The sequence below is a fragment of the Dermacentor albipictus genome, chromosome 4 (genome assembly GCF_038994185.2).
Source record: "Dermacentor albipictus isolate Rhodes 1998 colony chromosome 4, USDA_Dalb.pri_finalv2, whole genome shotgun sequence".
Taxonomy (NCBI): Eukaryota; Metazoa; Arthropoda; class Arachnida; order Ixodida; family Ixodidae; genus Dermacentor; species Dermacentor albipictus.
The window spans coordinates 159,953,971-159,968,141 of NC_091824.1; the positions used below are offsets into that span (position 1 = coordinate 159,953,971).

At 44.2% G+C, this 14,171-nt stretch overlaps 1 long non-coding RNA gene across 1 annotated transcript; it reads right to left on the reverse strand.

Annotated features, from left to right (window-relative positions):
- Window positions 1–1,468: 1,468 nt before the first annotated feature.
- LOC139059727 (uncharacterized) lies at window positions 1,469–6,716 on the reverse strand. Its single transcript, XR_011514325.1, has 5 exons — window positions 6,254–6,716; window positions 5,047–5,165; window positions 3,840–3,923; window positions 3,678–3,770; window positions 1,469–1,529 (listed from the first exon to the last, which is right to left on the reverse strand). It is a non-coding gene; the product is annotated as an uncharacterized lncRNA (long non-coding RNA).
- Between the last annotated feature and the right edge of the window lie 7,455 nt (window positions 6,717–14,171).

A 14,171-nucleotide genomic window follows, 5' to 3' on the forward strand; every position in this document is an offset into this window, starting at 1 on the left:
CAAAAAGTACCACAAAGGTGACCGCGGGAGCCAGAGAAATTTCTTTACTTTTGAATAGTATATTGTAAGTGACAGACTCATTTTTTTGGGCTACAGTTCTGTAGCTGCTAATCAATAAATGAGGCAAATTTTCGCTTTGCCAACGACAAGTGTTCAGACTTTTGGCTCACGCTGTTGCGGTTTTTATCCTCCTGCACATGCGTTTGTGTTTACTCGGTGGATTGTTCCTAAGGTATCATCTAGCACGCGAAAATGAAAAAAAAATGAATTTCAGCTCACTGATTCTACTTTTTAATTTTTGCATGCTGAATGATACCCTTGGTACAATCCACACAGCAAACGCAAATGCATGCGCAGGAGAAAAACACAGCACGGGTAAAGGGCCTGAACACTTGCCGTTGTTCATAAGCAAAGCAAAAATTTGCTTCATTTATTGCTAATAGCTACACAATTGTACCCAAAAACAGTATGCGTCTGTCACTTGCTATGCCATTCGTAAGTGGAGATATGTACTCCCGCACTCCTCCTTGTTGTGCTTTGTGATAGCTAGAAAATTTTTTGACTAGATATCATTGCAGTCGAAGAGATGTTACGGCTTGCGTAAGTTGCCAGCAAAACGCAGTGTTTTCTTTTCTTTTTTTTGCTTAGGCTGAGAGAGACACAGGGACACCCTTTCCTGTGGAAACTACACGAGGTGGATAGGTGAACTATATCGAAGCGCAACCACGTGTAAAGACAATGTCCAAAAAGGACTGGCCGAGTGGCGTCCTCCGCGAGGGCTCACGTTTCTCCGGGCATGGTTGTCGGCTGCTTAATCCGACCGCGAAAAGAAGCGCGCAAGAAAGAAGAGGCGCAAGCAGAGAGAACCGCAAAAGAAGGAAATGACGCACCTCTGTTGTTTGGCGGCAGCCGACTCGGTGCACCATGCGGAGATTTGGCCTTTCTGGAACAAAACCCAAGGTGGCGCCTCCCCGTTGCTAGGCCGCACCCGGCTCGTCGGACCATGTAAAGAGCGGGGCCCACATGAAATTCTCTGAAAAAAAAAGGAACGCTCAACTGAATGTGGTGTCAAAAGTTTACTTTCATTTAAATCACTTAAATCGTTGTATTTCAGCCAACGAAGGGCTACCATGATACTACTATACTGTATCCCTTGGGATTTCTGACGAAATGAAACTCCCCGTGCGGCACCTTTTGAGCAAATATGTAACGGTAATGTTCTCAAAAATACAGTTCAAAACGCCTGAGGAGGAGGCGCCGTTAGCTTGTATAAATAATCTGAGTATAAATTGACAGTTCCACAGGCAGTATAAGGTTAACTTCAGAATGCAACAACTTTATTTGAAAATACAACATAGAATACACCAGAAGTACAGCAGGCCTTGCTGGCACATGACTAGATCTGAAAATTCAACAGAATACTATCACTTGCATCATAACACAGGAATTTTTAAAATCATATCACTATGTTTCAGCCATGCATGTCGTCAATAACTTCGTGTTAACTGTCCATGTAAAAACTTGTACTGCTGTCAGGAAGCAAGAAAACAAGGCAAATATTAGTATATGAGATTGAAGGAACAAAAACTGGACACTTGTGTTCAGATCCAGATTGGACACTACATAAAAAAAGCTTTGCACATCAATGTGCAGCATTAGAGCAGGTCAATAAAGACGTTGCCAATGCAATGTAGCCGATGCAAAGAATATAAAAAGTATTGGCTATAGGTGAACGTAAAAAAGAAGACTGGACCACAAGGCCATGCATGCATGCAGCCCATCTATACCTGAGCAACGTTTCCTTAGTGTTAGCATTGACCACCACTGGCATCAAAAGACAACTTGTTGCTCTTACAAACATCAGACAAAGCTTAACCAGGAGATGTGCGAAGTGCTGGCTTGTGGGCCAAATGACAAAAGGCTGGAAGTGGTTATGCTTACAGCATAGTGAACTCTCAGTTTAGATCCTTTTGACAATGCAAACGTGAACATTTTTTATTAAAATTACTACATGACACATTTTACTATCTAGCTAACAATGTCAAGGATGGGATTCAAACTTCTTGAATGCACTACCTATTTAAAATAAATATTGAAAAAGGTCATTTGGGCACTGCTATGCAGAGTACTGCACAATTACGCTATCATCTAGAGGCTAGCAGTTAGAATAACTCAGTGACAAAGAAAGGCCGCCATAATTCACATTGCACGAATTTAAGAATTTTGAGCAGCTAAATAAAATACTTGTGCACAATACTAAATGCCACTTGCATGAATGGATGTATTACCTCAGTAATTTTCAATAAAACAGTTATAGAAAGGCATGCAACTGTAATGCACAAAGTGATGCATCTGTTCACCACCTCCTGGCAACAAGTGAACATTAATGCAAGGTGAAAATTGTTAACTAGACTTTGAATCAAATCACATTCTTTTTCTTCAGAAGAGCAAAGAAACACTTCAATCTGTTATTTATGAGCCCTCTAGGCACAACATTGCTGGGAAGCACAAGTTTCTGCATCAGCGCCAGGAATGGTGCAAATGCATATGGATAATCGAGGTTCTTGATGTAGTAGGTTAAAATACAATAAATTACAGCTAGCTCCAGGCTGCCGTTCGAGACCCAAATTATTTCTTGCCTGCTGCCAGCATAAACACACGTTTGTTCGCTGCATGTGTAGACGTGGGGAGCTGCAATCTGGATATCACCACTGGGCAGTGGAGCCTACAAGGACACTTAGAGCCTATAAACATTCGCCTATCAAACATTAAATATGCACAGCATAATGTGAACTGACGAAGTAAAATTTATCAAAAACGTGCAGTACTGCAGATGCAGAGCACAACTCAACCCGAAAGAGCCCAACCATTCTACATCAAGGAAAATTAGAACTGGCTCACCTTTAGCTCTCATTAAAGCATGCAGGAAAAAGCAATGAAATGTTATTTTACCGAAAGTAATCAGTATAATACCAATTTTCGTTTGTTTGCTCAACTATATACAACTGAAATCTCACTAAAGGATACTACTGTTTAGCGCGTAATTATGCCCTGTTCCCACAAGATACGCATTAACGAGATTTCACCAGGTAAATTGGTGAAGCATCGCACACTTCATGAGCTGGCTGTGTGCACGTTCCGTCCGACAGGATGTCTCTTACGGTTTTTGCTTACCTCACCTTTATTAACTTTGAAATGCAATAAATCACATTGAAATTAAATTGTTAAATATAAATTAACAATTTCATCTAATTTCATTAATTTGCTCCTTCTCTACATTTTGTGCCTTCATGTGTTAATTATCGTGCAGTCTAGCTAAACGGAAGTAGTGAATAAAAAATAGCACCAAAATACTACCATACCTCAATTTAAGCGCATATAAAGTATGAGCAATGCCTCCATCCTTAGTATTATTTCAGGGGAAGAAAATCTAAGGCGACAACATTAAATCGTGTAATGATGCTCCGCTCGACTCGCACCACTGACCAATACAAATGATAATGCTACAATATAAGTACTGAACAGGAACACAGATGTGAGTAAAAGTAATCACAAAGTGAATGCAGAAAGCTTTCTGGACGATATGTGAAAAGTTTACAAATGAGTGTAATATTTAGTATCGTTACATTTGAGATGTTTTCCTTATGAACTAGTAAATTATATTTCACATCACATACCTTGGCCGCATTCAGTATCGCGGATCTCTTTGTCCATGGCAACCACTGGGCTGTCAAGTGGGGGCTCTTGCACATGGGACTACGGTGCGGAGTCTGGAACAAACAAGTGAAAACAAAGCACCCAATAAAACCAATTCTTTCCTGTATGCGCTATGCATTTACCTTTAGAGCAGCCAGGTTGTGATTCTTGCACAGGCATTCAGGCCGATTCATTTTCTATGGAGGCACCAACTGGGACAGTCCTCTCTAAAGCAAAAAAAAGAAAAAGAATATATATAGATCCCACGCACTGTGGGAATCGATGCAAGCAAAGCTTTCTGTGCTGTTTGCGTTCAGTGGCAATATTTGGCGGTGATGTTGACGGCCTACGACAGTCGTCATGCGATGTTAAATGTTACCTTACGTGCACCACTTGTGTTTGCCTACGTAGTACACCAAACAGCGAGGCGTGTTTGCTCGAGGCATTGTTGTGCGCCATTGTTCGTATGCTGCAAGCAATTTAGCACTGCCATTCTTCACACGGGCGCATGGCATCATGGCTGAAATGTTTATTTGCTCGACAGCCGCTTGCGTGTTGTCGTCTTGACGCTGCGTGTTGTCGTCTTGACGCTGCGGTACTGAGTGCAGCTTTGCGTCTGCACGCCTGCATCAGTTGTCATCATGTACAAACTTGCAGGGTGTTTATTTTTCAGAAATAGCAGAAACGTGCCGTTTCATTCTTAAACTAACATTTTTACAGTTTCTCCGCAACTGTTGCCATGTCTTGTAGCGACTCTTTTATTTAGGCGACCCGAAATGAAGCATGCTTTCTGGTGGCGTCTTTCCATTCTTCCACATCATACTATGTATGCAAGGCGCCATGAGCGAATATCAACTATTATTCATCCGTTTGGTCAGGACGTTGGGTTTACAAATTTTCTGTATTATCTTTCCATTGACTATCTCCCCTCTGGAAATTTGCACGTGAGTACAAAAGCGCTGCAGCTTCTACAATGCTTATACCGCAGGCTAACGCGTAATTACAGCGCTCCAGAGGTAATTGTGTCGATGGCCGAGGAGTTTCAGAGGACATTGTGACGACTAAAGAACTCCAGAGGGCATTGTGGCGACGCCCGCGCAGTTCTTGCTGGAAAGGGCTCACAGACGTCACTCCCGCGTCCCTACTATGTACAAGTACAATGTAATTTCTCGTACACTGCGTACATTATGTACATTACGTACTCAACCACTCCCCGACGCCGCGTGCAGGTCAGCGACAGCAGCAGCAGTGGAAAAGCCGAAGGAAGTGGCAAAAAAAAGCTTCGCTTTAAAATATTTGATACACTAGGCAATCAAAAAAGCTTTGGCCAACATTCCACATTATACTAACCATATTGCACTGAGGAGACTAGATGTGCAAGCTTCCACAGTTTCATGTGACACTGAGGCCTCGAACAACGGTGCCTGGCACATTGCATTGCACCTTTGCCTCGGCTGCATTTTTCGTTTCTGAAATTATAGACGCAACGAAACGACATCATTAGTGTTCACAAAGTAATGCAGAGCGCATTGCAGAGCTGTAGGCAAAAAAAAAAAAGACGCGTACATAAGCAAAATTCGTGCGAAAGCTACACAACATGTATTCTCTGAAACAACGCTGTATATAATTATACATCATTGTGCGAAATTGGAATGCAAGTTGTAAGAGAAGGGGTGACGTTGCGGTAAAAAGAGAATTGTGTATTCTTCGCAGTTAGTCAATGCTAACCACCGATTCCTACGTTAAATTACTGGCCCGTTTGACTAAAAGAAAATAAAAAACACGCATTTTTACCCAAAAAGCGAAGCACTAATAGCGATAGCAAAGCATTAGACCACTACTCAAACTAAGGTACGTAGTTTTACCTGCCGTAACAGTAATCATTAGCTTACTAATAACAATGGTGTCACGCGAGCACAGGCATTAATGAACATATCTCATTTGACGACCGCGAACAATCGCTATCAAGTTGACTTGAAGAACGCAGAGGGGAGCGAACGTTTGTTTTGTTGCTCCCTTAAACGCGTCTCCGAACTTTTGAGATTACGCGACCTCCAGCACTACTCGCACCGAAAGAAAGCAGAAATGCAACCACGAACCGCCTCGGCTTGCCCGAACTCTGCACACACCGCAGATTACCTCCAGGCCAGGGCGCGGGCAGTCACGCACCACCACAGCATGGCTAACGGAGGGTGCACGAGGCGAGTTGTGCAATACTGAACGATTTCTGTCAAGCACATCAGCCCAAAGCACGGCGTCAGTACAAGAAACGTATTGTTGAGGTCATTTAGTTGCCCTGACACAACTCATCCCGCCGACAAGCTCAATATTTTAGAAAGGTCTAATCCAATATTTGCACAAAATGACAACATGACAACATCGAATTTAGCTCAATGTAAATCGAAGAGCATAAAGAAGCAAACATATCAACAATAACCTTTTTCAGAAACACTTACGCGAAGCGAGAGCATGCATCATGTCAAATGTTGAATTGCGAACTATAAAGAATTCACGTACTATCCACCCAAAAATAATTTAAAGCAAAAGTTCTGCTTACCGAGATCACATATTTTTCCGTGTGCATTTGGGACGTGGTCACAATAGTCACACCTCACCAGGTTGTCACTTTCCGACAGGCGCAGAATGGTGTATCGCTTGCACTCACAACCCGGCTCGTTGCAGCGACCGCGCAACACACCGAAAAGGTCTCTGCTGCACAAAGGCATGAGGGTGCAGAGGATGGCGCAAGTTCCCAGTAGAAGCGGTAATAACTACTGCAGACTTCAAGTGGTGGCAGCACACAATGGTGATCGGGTGGTATCCAAACAAGTCAAATATAATGGCCGTCTCAGAACGACAACAACGACAGGACGACAGCGCGCTAACCACTCCCGCCGGCTCCGAGCCTCCCGCTCCCGCTTAAAATCTTCCCAGCGTGCAACTCGAGCTATCTCGATTGGGCCGAGGAGGAGAGATGATAGCACCGTGGATGGCCGCGCTCCGGTGTGGCTGATGCCTGGTCGCTGCCGCCATGTTAGAAAAAGGCACTTAGAGGCACAAGCAAAAATGAAAAAAAAAATGAAAACAAGCAATGAATTACAGAAATAAATGTCAGAGGTGCCAGTGATGTTATTGGTGTGATGGTGGAAGCATTTCGTGTTTGGACAGTGGTAAAGATTTCATTTCTCAGTTGGCGGCTTCACACATTTAACGCTCTTTTCATCTGTCTATGTCTCCTAAAAAAGACAACGGAGCGGACGGCGCTCGCTTGTATGTGAGTGTAGCGGCATCCTGTTCATTTCACTGAACGTTTGGCGCGTTTCGTGTCTGCTGTAACTTAAATTTGCGGTCGTTGTAATGCCAATCTTCGGCACAGCTTATAATGCCCAAAGAAAGTTGGCAGTGGAATCAGTTGCTACAAGCTTTTAAAACATCCTAAGTGCAATGCAGAATGGTTCGCCGACATGTAGGTTGTTTATTTAAAAGCAGTTACGCCGGTCGCGTAGCGCGTACCGCATCCCCAGCTCCCTCGCCGCGCGTTTATACTTCAGTACGCACGCTGCCTAGCTGGTACCGCGTGTCAGCATGGTTTTCTTATGCACGCGCTTCTTGCACACTAACTATTAACCTCATCTTGAGCGCTTATGGTTGAATTAAGCATGGGAAATTTTTGGTTGACAGCATCAAGGCAGTGCAGGGAATGAAACGAACCCGGTTAAAGGCAGAAAATGTATGCAGACAACTGAAAGGTTCTGAGCAGGGACATTTTAGTAGACAAGTTGAATTATATTGATATGTGATAGAACCATCCAATGTTTTCAACAACCTTTTACTGAAAGACCCAACGCGTTCGTGTGCTTTTCATTTGCTGTTCTTCCTCGCCTCGTACATGAATTTTGTTAAAACATATTCACTTTTTCTAAAGAAACTCGCCCGCTATTGTTTCTCGTGTTGAAATACCGATGTTCCATGCCTGTCTCATGGTGGCTAGAATGCGTGCGAGAGCAGGGGGCTTCCGTCACGTTCGACCACTGGGTTTCGGCAGGCAGTGCACGCCACATCATTCGATGACACAGTCTTCGTTGCTGATATTTCAAATAAGGCTGTGTGCCAAGTATGGAGGGTCGTCAAAGAACAGCGCGCAGATGAACTTGCAAGTGCGATCATGCTTGATTTATTTTTTGGTTTTAAATCGTGAAAAATGTAACTGCTTGGCTGACAGAAATTAAGACCGAATACAGCCCGAACTGCCGAAGTCCTACGTTTGTAATAACCAGATCATAAATGCAGAGCACGAACACATTAGGATACATTTATCAGCAAACGTCCAATCCATGATGTAGGTCTCCTCACTGATGCGCTGCAGTGTTCTTTAGAGGTTAAAATCTAAAGGTTACAAGGCGCTTTGCGCTGAATTAACCTTTAAATCCGTCAATTTTGACTCTTGTAACCTATAGATATATATATACGTAACAACATTTAATTAAAACATCAACATATTTCGCATGTAACCTTTATTTTATAAGTTACTCGTGATTACAGGTTACCATAAAAGGTACCGTGCTAAGAGTGTATCTGTACCTGAAAAGCGCGGACGCAGAATGGAGGAAGAGGTCAATAAAGTTGGCATCCAAGTACACCGTAATTGAGAGTGTAAATAGACAACCAGGAGTCACCAGAAAGTAAGCGAGAGAAACAGCGGCAGCAAATTAGTTGCAATGCATGGAAACAAAAAAGACTAAGGAGATTTACAAGAACGGGAAGAAAGAAATTAGTCAACAAAATATGTACGATAACACATAGGGTAGTGCCTTGCTAGTTGAGGCTCGAGCTGGTTGCCTAAGGACAAAAACGTAATGGAGTCAAATCATCATCCTGATGGAAAGCGAAGGGGTTTACCTAGTGAGACCCGGAGACAACGTATGCGTACCAGAAGCGCTTGGATTTAAAGTTTACGGAAGCATCAACCAGTCAGCAGTCGAGATAAGCAAGAGACGTTCATAGTATTGGTGGGAAGAAAATTCATCGATGACTACGATACTCCTTAATAGGAAACTTGAGCGCAGCTCTATACGTGTTTTCATTTCGCGATATATTGACTGGCGCGGACCATCTGTCGCGCGTGGCACGTCGCAAAGGGAACGAAGTGTGGGCGACTGCCTCGCTAATCGGGAGATCGCGACAGACAGCGGTGGGTGACGCGTGGGCGTGATTCACAGGGACGGCCGCAAACAGACCTAATCTAATACCCCTGTCACACTTGCACCCGCGAACTCCATTCTTCTCCTTCGTCTTTAAGCCAATGGAGTTGCGCTCCCTGTCACACGGTCTCCCTTGTGCCAAGGAAGTTAAATGGAGATTTTGGGCGAAGGGAGTTCGGCAATGACCATTACGGTTGGATGGAGTACTCTCGTTCCCAGGTAGCTACAGTTCCGCAGAGAAACCACGCTAGTAAAATCGTCGTAACTGGTTAATTTAAAGGTTTTAACACTATTACTCTTTTTGCCTTGAGATATATGCCACATAATGGAAGTTTAATTTGTTTTTAAGGGCAGCAGCGACTGTACCCTCTACACCAATACTTCGCCACACCGCATCGGGAAACGTCGTTCCGCCATTTCGTTTTTTTATAAGCACGCGAGCCGCACGTGGTGTCGTTCAAGCCGCACGGGTAAATTCTCCGGGTGACACGCATCATGAGCGATCCCGGCGCATTATCGTCGCGAGCACACAGACCCGCACGATTACACAGCGGCATCACAACTCGAAGCCCGCCGGCCAAACAACGTGACCCGCGCAGCCCACGCACGAAAGCAAACGTGCAGTGTGGCCAGCATCGCTTGCAACTTCGCTATGCTTGGAAAACAAGTCTTGCGGTAACGTACCCGAAAGTTTCTCGCTGTGATTTTATGATATTACGTACTGCGTTAAAAAAATAGGCATACAAAACTTTAACGGTGGCCGTATACGTGAACAGCTGCACGCGGAAGTAAGCGCCGCAGCGCCGTTTCTACCCCGTGCGGCGCCCGTCGAAAGCTCGCACTGTGCCGTGTAGCACGGCCGCAACTCCATTGCCGTCAATCTCCGTTAGGGAGTTTCATGCTCATCGGAGTTCGCGGGTGCCCGTGTGACAGGGGTATAATGCACCAATTTTTTTTCATATATAGTATCGTTGGACGCGCTCGCCGCACGCCATCACTGAACAGACCACACGCGCTACTCTGGCGCCATCTCGTAGCCATCGTCGTCGCAGAGCGGCACTATACGCTTTTCTTCTCACGCTTTCGCTATGCCTTCCTCCTCCATAACTTTGACGTTTTTAGCGCATGAAAATGGACGAGAGACAAAAGTACGACGCCAACACAGCGCTAACTTCCAACAATTGTTTTTTATTCTACGAAGCGGTACACATATATATAAGGAACAAACAGCAGCGCACGTAGAATAAAAAGCAATCGTTGAAAGTTAGCGCTTTGTCCGCGTCGTACTTCGGTCTCTCGACCCTTTTCGCGCACTAAAAACGTAAAAGTTATGGAATACCAACATGCCCAAACTTACGCTCTTCCTCCTCCACTTTCCCCCTAATGCTTTCACTGTAGCCTCCTCCTCCTCGGCTTTCCTCCTCACGCTCTCTTCACTTTTCATCCCCCGCTGCGCTCCGCGTTTGGTCTTTCATCATTTGAGTGAGACATCGCTTCGTCTGTCTCAGTCACGTCCCGCTGTCCAGCGCTGTTACTCGTTTTCTTCTAGCAGTTGCATATCACACACGACCAAGTGGTTTTCGTCCAAAAGGGTTGTGTACGCAAGATTACGGTCCTGCTCAAGACCAGATGTAAATCATGTAATTTTCCTGCATTTATGTCTTGTTGTCGCATACTGACAGGCTCAAACATGCCTGGCAAGGTTGCCTGTCTTTTCTTCCTTTTTTTTAGGAGGGCTGGTTCTTATGGCATCGTGAATTTGTTCATCGCAACGCAACGAGTAAAATGACCTAGACAACGAAGAATACACACGCAGTGCTAGCAAAATGTGTGCCCTGTTCTTTATCTTTGTCGATATGCTGGTTTCGCTACATTGCCCACCTTCGTGAGCACCTATTAGAGTAGCCTTACTTAATGAAGTGGGCACATTTTGCGATTGAACTCAAACAACCTGGCATATGCATTCTAAACGTCAGAGATCCTGCACACTTACATAACAGTTGTTGGCAGATTGAGTTGCGGCATGTTTCAGATGGAAAAGCCACTGGCTACTATTTGTAAATTCTTAATGAGGGATTTCGTTTGGGATAGAATTTGTGTAACTAATCTTAGGTCCAATAGTATAATAGCCGATTATCAGTGCTCATTCTCGTCCGCTTTTGGTCTTTCGATTCCCCCTTTCCCCTACTCCTACTGTAGGTAGCAAACCGGGTGCTTGTCTGGTTGACTTGCCTGCCTTTCATCTCGTTGCTTTTTCTCTCTCTCTCTAAACGACAAGTAGAATCTTTTTCCTTCATTTGTGCCCTCTGTATACTGATCAATCCTAGGAAAAAAGGCGCTTCTGCGAACGAAGGCCTGCAGTAGTTGCATGGGACAAGTAATATAAAAGGCGTTACGTGAACACGGCTCTCACGCTTTATGGAGTTTGACCTTCTAACCATATTTTTTTATTTAAAAAAAATCAATATCGACGTTGTTTCAAGCGGTACAGCTTCTTTGAGGCGTCTTCACGTCGGGTGGTCCGCACTTATGTGGCCTCGACTACACAGGCCACGGTCAGCAGTGTGACAGCATGACGGAACTAGTGCGATGCATGGACAGTCGCAGTCTTGCTTTCAATTTCAGTTTATTTTCCTTAGCTCCCCCGGCTTCCGGTGTATTATATAAGGTAATACAAAAGGTATGCATACTTTTTACTTTACGCAATCGATATTTGAGGCCATGTATCTATTGAGTATCCGGTGACGGGGAAGTTGTACTAAGTATTTGCACTGCAATTATTCCATTCTCTTAATGACGACCTCTTTCTCAATGACCGTTTCGCTTTGTCATGCTAGAACTTTCTTTTACGGTGCCCTAACCAACGCACGGAAAAGGTGATTTGCTCGCACATCGAATATTACTTACTTCACTTTTTCCACTGGCTTAGTGAGTGATGTTGTTTCATTGACCTAAGTGCTGAAAATACATGACCCCGGCAGTCCCATAAAAGTTGCACGGTAATTACAAACAAAACTCACATGTGAAACAATGTAATTTCAAGTGCTAGCAAGAAGAGCTGTACAAGACTGACACAATTTGCAATTATTAAACAAAGAATGAATAAACATCTATATAGCAAATAACAACAGACTTGTTTAGTTACTGTAGTGTATAACATCAGCTTCATTCCTGAGTGGATCTTGTCACTCGTTCCCTTTTGTAATCAATCCGGGTGGTCTTATTGGCGACAGACTTAAATAGTTTCAAGCTTTCTTGTGCTCCCAGTTTTGCAGTGGTGCGACGTGTTCCACATTATTTAACTTCAGCGAAAAAAGAATGTAAAATTTTGTATCCTGGATGCCCAGGATCCATTACTTTATATGGTTAGTTGTTTGCAGAGCGTGATTCGATTTCCTCTGCATTTATTGTTGTGGCATCGCTGTCATCACTAAGGGAGGTCACTGTTAACTTCAAGGCACGTAATTTCTAGCGGCTTCACTTATGGAAGCGCACCAAAATGGACTCTAAATATGGGAACCACTGACTGCTCCAGTCCAAAATTCGGAGTTGCTCGAAATACGCGATCAAGAGTTTTTCTTTTATGTACCCCCAAAATATAGCAAAGGTCCATGCTACATGTTCGGCTGGAAGTGTTGTACTAACGTACAGCTCTCGCGTGAATTGACCCGAATAAATGTATCAGCTGTGCTTGCTCTTCCAGCTCATATCAAACCACACAAGAAGTGTGCGTGCCGACTGGTAACTGCATATAAGCATGAGCTCTATTCAAATGACTATATAAAAAAATGCAAGGCAGAGCTTCTGATTTATTGCTTCCTGTTTCCACTATATCTACACATTCCCATTGGTTCTTTCGGGAAAATTACAGCAAAAAGCATGTTTGTACGCCAATCTATAGGAAGATAGCCTGCTTCTGTGTTTCCAGTGATACAAACGTGACCAGGAATTCATTACCTCCATTTTCGATGTCATATCGAGTGTTCCATAGCCTCTTTCTGCGTCATATAGAAGACGAACGTTGCCGTGTTGTTTTCCCACACGGCAGGTCGTTGCGAATATGTCAAAGCCAAAATCAATTCTGTTAGGATAGATTAGGCAGCGCATTTAGCTTTCTGATATTCATTGCCAAACTCAATCGTCGTCGCATTTCCCGGACAAAACCCGCTCACTTGTTTGTTAAAGAGCGCTGATATGATCACAAATTGTTTCGGAAAAGTAGGAAAACGAAATGTTTACCAGACATTCTTAGTCAGTTGCTCATTCCATTCGCGGGTCTGAAGGGGAAATCCGTAAGCATGTACGCCTGGTTTTCTTACGCTGGAAAGAAACGTTGTGGTGCATACTTCAGAGGAACTAACTTTTATTAGGTGAAGCGAGGAACCCTTTTTGGTTCAACTTGTAGGAAGAAACCAAGATGTGGTTCTATTTTTTTTTATCTCTCTCACTGCACATATATAGCTAGATTCAGATCATACAGATCAACACAAACCTTAAGATCCTCACATATTTTTAACCATAATCAAGTATGTCGCTGCAGTTCGTGGACCGTTATTGTTATTCTCTAATTATAGTACGACGTTGCGCGCTCGCGACCCAACACAAACTCACTGATCAAGGCACTCATGCAGTGCCTTACAATGATATACCGGGTTCATGCTGACAACACCCATGCGCGCCTGCACAAGCTTATCTACCAAGATGGGAAATTCTGCGTGCCCCGAAGGTTGCGCAGAGCCAGGCGCCATTGCTACACCGAGTTCGGCTGAGCGCTGCTTTCAGCCACTGCTATGCGCACACCTCATCGGTCACTCGAATAGCCGTGATCGCGGGCACTGCCAGACGTCTGAAACGCTCGAACAGATATTTGATTACCCAGCATGTATACCGGAGAGACGGGGCCTAGACAGTTTCTCGGCAAGCGTTGGCAGACAACCACTGTCGGAGAGCGCTGTTCTCGACCGATGGCCCGGTATTGCAAGCCACACAACGAACGTGCTGCTGAGCTTCCGGCATTACACGGAACTAGACGAGTGGCTTTAGCAGAGCTGCTGCATAATATACTTACGCATCCACTCCTTCCCTTCTCAATGTTCATCCCAGTGATTTCACTCCCCTTCCCTGTTCTCCTGTGCAAATTAGCAGGCGAGAGCCCACAAGCTCAGGTCTACCTCTATTCCTTTCCTGTATGTTGCTCCAAGAAAAAAAATCTTTAGTGCAGAAAAAGAAATTGTAGACTAGTTCAAAACAACACAGGCGCTAACTCCGAGCTGG